The sequence below is a fragment of the Perca fluviatilis genome, chromosome 18, assembly GCF_010015445.1.
Source record: "Perca fluviatilis chromosome 18, GENO_Pfluv_1.0, whole genome shotgun sequence".
In the NCBI taxonomy this organism is placed as follows: Eukaryota; Metazoa; Chordata; class Actinopteri; order Perciformes; family Percidae; genus Perca; species Perca fluviatilis.
The window spans coordinates 7,069,100-7,076,335 of NC_053129.1; the positions used below are offsets into that span (position 1 = coordinate 7,069,100).

A 7,236-nucleotide genomic window follows, 5' to 3' on the forward strand; every position below is an offset into this window, starting at 1 on the left:
TGATCAGGGAACACATATATGGGTCCTGCATAGCATATTTATTGGCCAAGTGGGCATGGGTTTGAACTGGGAACACATATATGGGTCTTGAATGGCACATTTATGGGCCGAGTGGGCATGGGTTTGAACTGGGAACACATATATGGGTCTTAAATGGCACATTTATGGGCCGAGTGGGCATGGGTTTGAACTGGGAACACATATATGGGTCTTAAATGGCACATTTATGGGCCGAGTGGGCATGGGTTTGAACTGGGAACACATAAATGGGTCTTAAATGGCACATTTATGGGCCGAGTGGGCATGGGTTTGATCAGGGAACACATATATGGGTCTTAAATGGCACATTTATGGGCCGTGAGGCATGGGTTTGATCAGGGAACACATATATGGGTCCTGCATAGCATATTTATTGGCCTAGTGGGCATGGGTTTGAACTGGGAACACATATATGGGTCTTGAATGGCACATTTATGGGCTGAGTGGGCATGGGTTTGAACTGGGAACACATATATGGGTCTTAAATGGCACATTTATGGGCCGAGTGGGCATGGGTTTGAACTGGGAACACATATATGGGTCTTAAATGGCACATTTATGGGCCGAGTGGGCATGGGTTTGATCAGGGAACACATATATGGGTCCTGCATAGCATATTTATTGGCCAAGTGGGCATGGGTTTGAACTGGGAACACATATATGGGTCTTGAATGGCACATTTATGGGCCGAGTGGGCATGGGTTTGAACTGGGAACACATATATGGGTCTTAAATGTTACATTTATGGGCCGAGTGGGCATGGGTTTGATCAGGGAACACATATATGGGTCTTGAATGGCACATTTATGGGCCGAGTGGGCATGAGTTTGAACTGGGTACACATATATGGGTCTTGAATGGCACATTTATGGGCCGAGTGGGCATGGGTTTGAACTGGGAACACATATATGGGTCTTAAATGGCACATTTATGGGCCGAGTGGGCATGGGTTTGATCAGGGAACACATATATGGGTCCTGCATAGCATATTGTATGCCAAGTGGGCATGGGTTTGAACTGGGAACACATATATGGGTCTTGAATGGCACATTTATGGGCCGAGTGGGCATGGGTTTGAACTGGGAACACATATATGGGTTTTAAATGGCACATTTATGGGCCGAGTGGGCATGGGTTTGATCAGGGAACACATATATGGGTCCTGCATGGCATTTTTATGGGCCAAGTGGCCATGGGTTTGAACTGGGAACACATATATGGGTCCTGCATGGCATTTTTATGGGCCAAGTGGCCATGGGTTTGAACTGGGAATGCATATATGGGTCCTGCATAGAATTTTTATGGGCCAAGTGGGCATGGGTTTGATCAGGGAACACATATATGGGTCCTGCATGGCATATTTATGGGCCGAGTGGGCATGGGTTTGATCTGGGAACACATATATGGGTCTTGCATGACATATTTATGTGCCGAGTGGGCATGGGTTTGATCTGGGAACACACATGGCAGAGGCGCAAAGTAACTATGTAGGCCTATTGAGTTATGTAATTACTTACTGTACAATTTTTAGTAACTTGTAGTAACTCTACATTTAGGCTAATCAAGCATGTTGAGATTGAGTAATTGTAACTCAATACATTTCAAGTCACGCTAGTCACCAAAGAACAAACATTGCATACATGTAGATCTTTTGCCAAAACAATCCATCAGTCATTTTTGTTAGTCGTGCAGAAAATGAAAAATGTAACTTCCCAAAAATGTAAAAAACATCAAAATTGGTCAAAGTTTACGCTGTGTTGAATTATGCTGATTAGTGGACTCTCAGAAAGGTTGCAGGCCTACCGTCACACTTCAAATAATAGCCCAGTCCCAGACGCCTGTCCCTTGGGGCAGAAACACATATTTAGACAAATAACTATGCTCGATATTATCGGCCGATATTGGCTTTAAAATTCAATATCGGTAAATATAGGTATCGGTTTTTGAAATGGTTTAAAATGACTAAAGTATGTCATTTTATACCTTGTTGGAAAGCTTGTTTCCTCTCAAAGCAAATGCAGACAAAATTTGGGTGTAGGTTGTTGGCCAACCAGCATACACACAGGGTTTGTAGAGTAAATAAATTCTTGAGCAGGGCAGCTCTAAGCCCCAATGAGTGGAATGAGTTGAATTTTTGTTCTTGTGTGGCTATTTGTTTTCAGTTTACCTCAGTCAAAGAAATGTTCAGTTGGCATCTTCTCTCGAAGGGGTAGTAAGCACCGCACCCCAGTTAGCCTACCGGTTGCTGGCTAGTCCTTCAAAACATTCAAATCCCCAGTATCAAGGGAGTCATGGAACAGTGGGCAGTAAGCCTATAAACGATCATATGTTTCGGTATCTGTATCGGCTAATATCGGTATCGGAAATTAAGCATTGGACAATATTGGTATATCGGATATCTGTACAAAATCAATGTCAAGCATCCCTACAAATAACCCCATACGGTTATCCACATCCCATAGATGCCTGTCCCAATGGTCTATTTGATCAAATAAAACTCCGGGATCCTATTCGAAGTTTTACGGTACTTCATTTTTGAAGATGAGGCCAAATAGCTCACAGACAGCTAGTCCCTTTATGGACATGAATATGATGCATTTATTACCTCTTAGGAAATTGTAATTCAATATTTGTTAGAAAATGACTTGCAGGAGGCCTCATCATCAATCTGTCTTCCACTTCTGTGTTGTTAGATGTCCTTGGACCAAGGAGTAGCATGTGTTTCTATCAAGGTGTAGCTCATACACCAACAATGACTGATGTGTTGGCTGTAAAAGGTACAGTAGATCTGTTTGAGAAAAAAATGAGGGAAAAACACTGGTTTTGTATCTAATCAATTATTAATGATTATTAGATTGTTGGCATTTTAACTTTTGGTACAGGAAAACACACATCCAGCCCTAGTCTGGAGAAGTGACGGTGGTTAAAAGTAACTAATACTCTGAGTAGTTTTTTTTTTTATTTTACAAATTGTACTTTTACTTGAGTATTTCTCTAACACCAGTACTTTTACTTGTAACAGAGTAATATTTTAGCAATGTAACAGTACTTGTACTTGACTACAGATTTTCAGTACTCTTTCTGCCTGTTATGCACACAACACCTAATTAGGCTCATTCATAATGAAGCCAGCGGAGCAGTTAATGTTTGTTAATTCTCTCAATTTACGAATTTTACTGTATTTAATTGTTATTTGGTCAGGCAGTTCTTAGGACATCTATAAGGGGCCTGTATGCAAAGGCCTTGTTTCGCGCTCAAAACATTAGCAGTCCATTCGGAAAGCACTGCTGCTAGCTGTGACTTCAAGGAGAACTTCTATCAGACATTCACAAATTGAGGTAAGTTGAAATATTATTTTGCCAGAAAAATAACACTGCAGATTGTACAGTGGTCTGTATTTTTGGTTTGTGCTGTTTAATCTGATGTAGAATCTAACCAAAAGGAAAAACAGCGGGAGAGGTTGGACAATAATTAATATATCACGATAGACGGAGCTCTGAAGCAGACCTGTGCGTCGCTTAGTGTTCGCTCTCTCTGGATAAAGACGAGCAGCAGCACAGACACCAGGGGCATCGGACCGGGGGTAAAACCAATACTGATTACCAGGGCCCAAGGGGAGAGAGGGCCCTTGAAAAGTCTGGAATATATTTTGGGCCCTTAAAAGAGGTCAAACAAACAAACTGAACCTAAGCGCTGAACATAACAAACTCAAAAATACAACTGACCTCCTATACAAGAAACAAAGGGGACTTATATACTGGGTGATCAGACCAGGTTTGACACCCAGGGGGAGACTAACAATAACACTAATATGTAAATTACAAATAACAAAAAGAAAACAACTAAACACTTACTCCAAAAGAAATGTCATCTTAATTAACATTAACTGAATAAATGTACTAAAGACAATACAAATCAAAACTCAAATATCTTGAGGACAAATACAGCTAACTCCCCCCTGACATAACAAGTAGTGGTAGAGTCCAATTTAGCCACCACCCCTATAAAGCTGCTGTAGTTCCAGACACCACCCCTTTGTCCCTGCAGCCTGAATCCGCAACACTGGTAAGCTCAAAGAAAACAGTTATATTAGAAAACCAATCCAAAACTAATAAAGTATATATGTAAACCAAATCCAGTACCCTGTAAGTTATTTAAAACTAAATAAATGTTTACAACAAAATATATAATGTGTCTGAAAAGATATAGAAACCAATCTTAAGGAAAACAGCATGAACTAAGAAAAATATGAGTGTATGAGGTTACCGCCTTTAAGATGGCTGTGATGGCCACGGCAGTGCTAAACTGCTTGAATATCTCCGTGACTGTTAGCGCTAAAAACGGACTGAGACAACCCATTGAAAGAGCAGAACATGCACTTGATCATTTGGTTATACATGTAATCTGGGGTAAAGACTATGAATACGACCTATTTGTACGGCCTGTCGGTACAGCAGCTAGCTGCCTAACTAGTTTACCTATGACGATTGCATGTAGTTGCATCCATGCCGTGCACGGTGCAGTGGCACCTCCCAAAGTTATCAAGTGCGCATACACGAACGGTCTACATCCCCCTTAACGTGCACGGGTCGGTATATTCTTTAGCCTTCCACATCAGACTTTCACCAGTGGTTTTGCAACTAAGAAATTGTTTGCAAACTTTGACAGACAGTTCTTTGGGCTGCTCTGGCATTGATCTTGGAACAACTACGCATATTGCTGAGTGACACGTGAGCCTTGCTTATCGTGGACGCTTACACACACTAATGTCCCTGTGTGCTCTGTGCGCATACACGCACGCAGACGCGCACACACACACACACACACACACACACACACACACACACACACACACACACACACACACACACTTGGTGTCATGTAAGCTGGTTATTTTATGTTCATTTCTTACTTATCTTTTTATTGATTGAAAGCTCCTGTTGAACACTGCTTTGCTCAATTTTTGTCTAATTTCATTAAGGTCTTGCCAGCCAGGGGAGCGACAGGAGGAGGTGTACCCTGTTGTTCATAAATATGGCGTAAGTTTCCATACATCGACCTTAAAGTTTCCTTTAAATGCTCCTGATATGTTACAAGACATTGACAAATGATGTTAATTTCAAATGCTTATATCACTGACTTATATCACAGTAGTTTAGCCAGGATATTCTCATTTCAAAAGCAGAGGTGCAGCCCACAACTGATATTGTTTACATTTGATATTTGATAAAAGTTCCCAATCAGGGAGAGGAGGGCTCTAGAGTATTCAGAATTTGGGTGGATATTTTATTTAACCCATTTTGGCCATTTTTGTCAATTTCTTACATATGCAGGGTTTTACCTCCATAGAGATTTCGGTGGTGGCCGCCACCGCGTTATTTCTTGCCGCCACCGCCTCACGAGGAGGAAATCCAAAAATAAATACTTCAAGCGCTGTCTGTCGGGTGCGCTGGTTTATTCTTTATTATATTTATTAATTTATATTATTATTAAATTATTATAAAACTCCATAAAACTCCATGGTAAATGTCACCCTAGGGCAAACATTTTAGCTTACCACATGTGGAAATGTGTTTTACTTGACTGAATGATTTGAAGAGTTGCAAGTTGGAGCAAAAAAGAACCTTGCTAAATTGACTTATGCTCCTTTGTTTTTAGGTGCACTGAAGAGTAATGCAATCACTCAAAATGTGAACCGCAAAGAAGTGGAAATGGCGCTGGGGAAGTGGTTTACCGGCGCACGTGACCGTGGAGGGGAGAGGGCTGCAAGAGCCCAAAGAGAAAAAGGAGCGTCCACCACACAGACGCCATGAGTGTATTTTGTATTAATGTATTTTTTGGAGAGATGTTTTTTGTCAGATTTTTAAAAACTATATTTTTGATTTATTTACCGGTATGTTGTGACATTTAAATTGTTTTTTAAAGATTATGTTTGTTGTTCGATGTAACAATTTTGTATTAATGTATTTTTTGGAGAGATGTTTTTTGTCAGAGATTTTTTTTAAATATATTTTTGATTTATTTACCGGTATGTTGTGACATTTAAATTGTTTTTTAAAGATTATGTTTGTTGTTCGATGTAACAATTTTGTATTAATGTATTTTTTGGAGAGATGTTTTTTGTGAGATTTTTTACAAATATATTTTTGATTTATTTACCGGTATGTTGTGACATTTAAATAGTTTTTTAAAGATCATTTTTGTTGTTCAATTTAACAATATATTTCTTGCAGTTCAAAGCGTCAAGTGTCTTGTATTTATCTTGGACTTACATTCATTCATTGTTTCCTTAAACCATTTGGCATGGTTGGGCTTAGATAGGCCTTGCATGAATTGCCCAGTTAGGACCCACATAAGATCCTTACAGAGCCCACTTTAAGCCCATAGGGGCATTCACGGTTGAATCCTGGTGCAAGCCCACTTTAAACCCCTTTAAGCAGGTGGGGCCCAAATGGGTCTGTCATGAATTGCCCGGTTAAGATCCCACATAACACCCTTATAGGTCCCTTTTAAAGCCCATCTGGGCATCCACGGCTGGATCCTGGGTGCAAACCCACTTTAAACCCCTTTGGGCAGGTGGGGCCCCAATGGGTCTGGCATGAATTCCCCAGTTAGGACCCACATAAGACTCTTACAGAGCCCATTTAAAGCCCATCTGGGCATCCACGGCTGGATCCTGGGTGCAAACCCACTTTAAACCCCTTTGGGCAGGTGGGGCCCAAATGGGTCTGACATGAATTACCCAGTTAGGACCCACATAAGACCCTTACAGGTCCCACTTAAAACCCATCTGGGCATCCACGGCTGGCCCCCGTGTGGATCCTGGGTGCAAGCCCATTTTAAACGCCCTTTAAGCAGGTGGGGCCCAAATGGGTCTGTCATGAATTGCCCGGTTAAGATCCCACATAACACCCTTATAGGTCCCTTTTAAAGCCCATCTGGGCATCCACGGCTGGATCCTGGGTGCAAACCCACTTTAAACCCCTTTGGGCAGGTGGGGCCCCAATAGGTCTGGCATGAATTGCCCAGTTAGGACCCACATAAGACTCTTACAGAGCCCATTTAAAGCCCATCTGGGTAGCCATGGTTGGATCCCGGGTGCAAGCCCACTTTAGACCCATTTGGGCAGGTGGGGCCCAAACGGGTCTGAAATGAGATGCCCAATTAAGACCCATGCAGTACCCTTACAGGTCCCAC

The 7,236-nt window shown here is 41.6% G+C and overlaps 1 long non-coding RNA gene across 1 annotated transcript; it reads left to right on the forward strand.

Annotated features, from left to right (window-relative positions):
- Positions 1-3,983: 3,983 nt before the first annotated feature.
- On the forward strand, positions 3,984-5,881 carry LOC120546801. The gene is made up of 3 exons (XR_005636946.1): positions 3,984-4,104; positions 5,021-5,078; positions 5,698-5,881. It is a non-coding gene; the product is annotated as an uncharacterized LOC120546801 (long non-coding RNA).
- Positions 5,882-7,236: the final 1,355 nt, after the last annotated feature.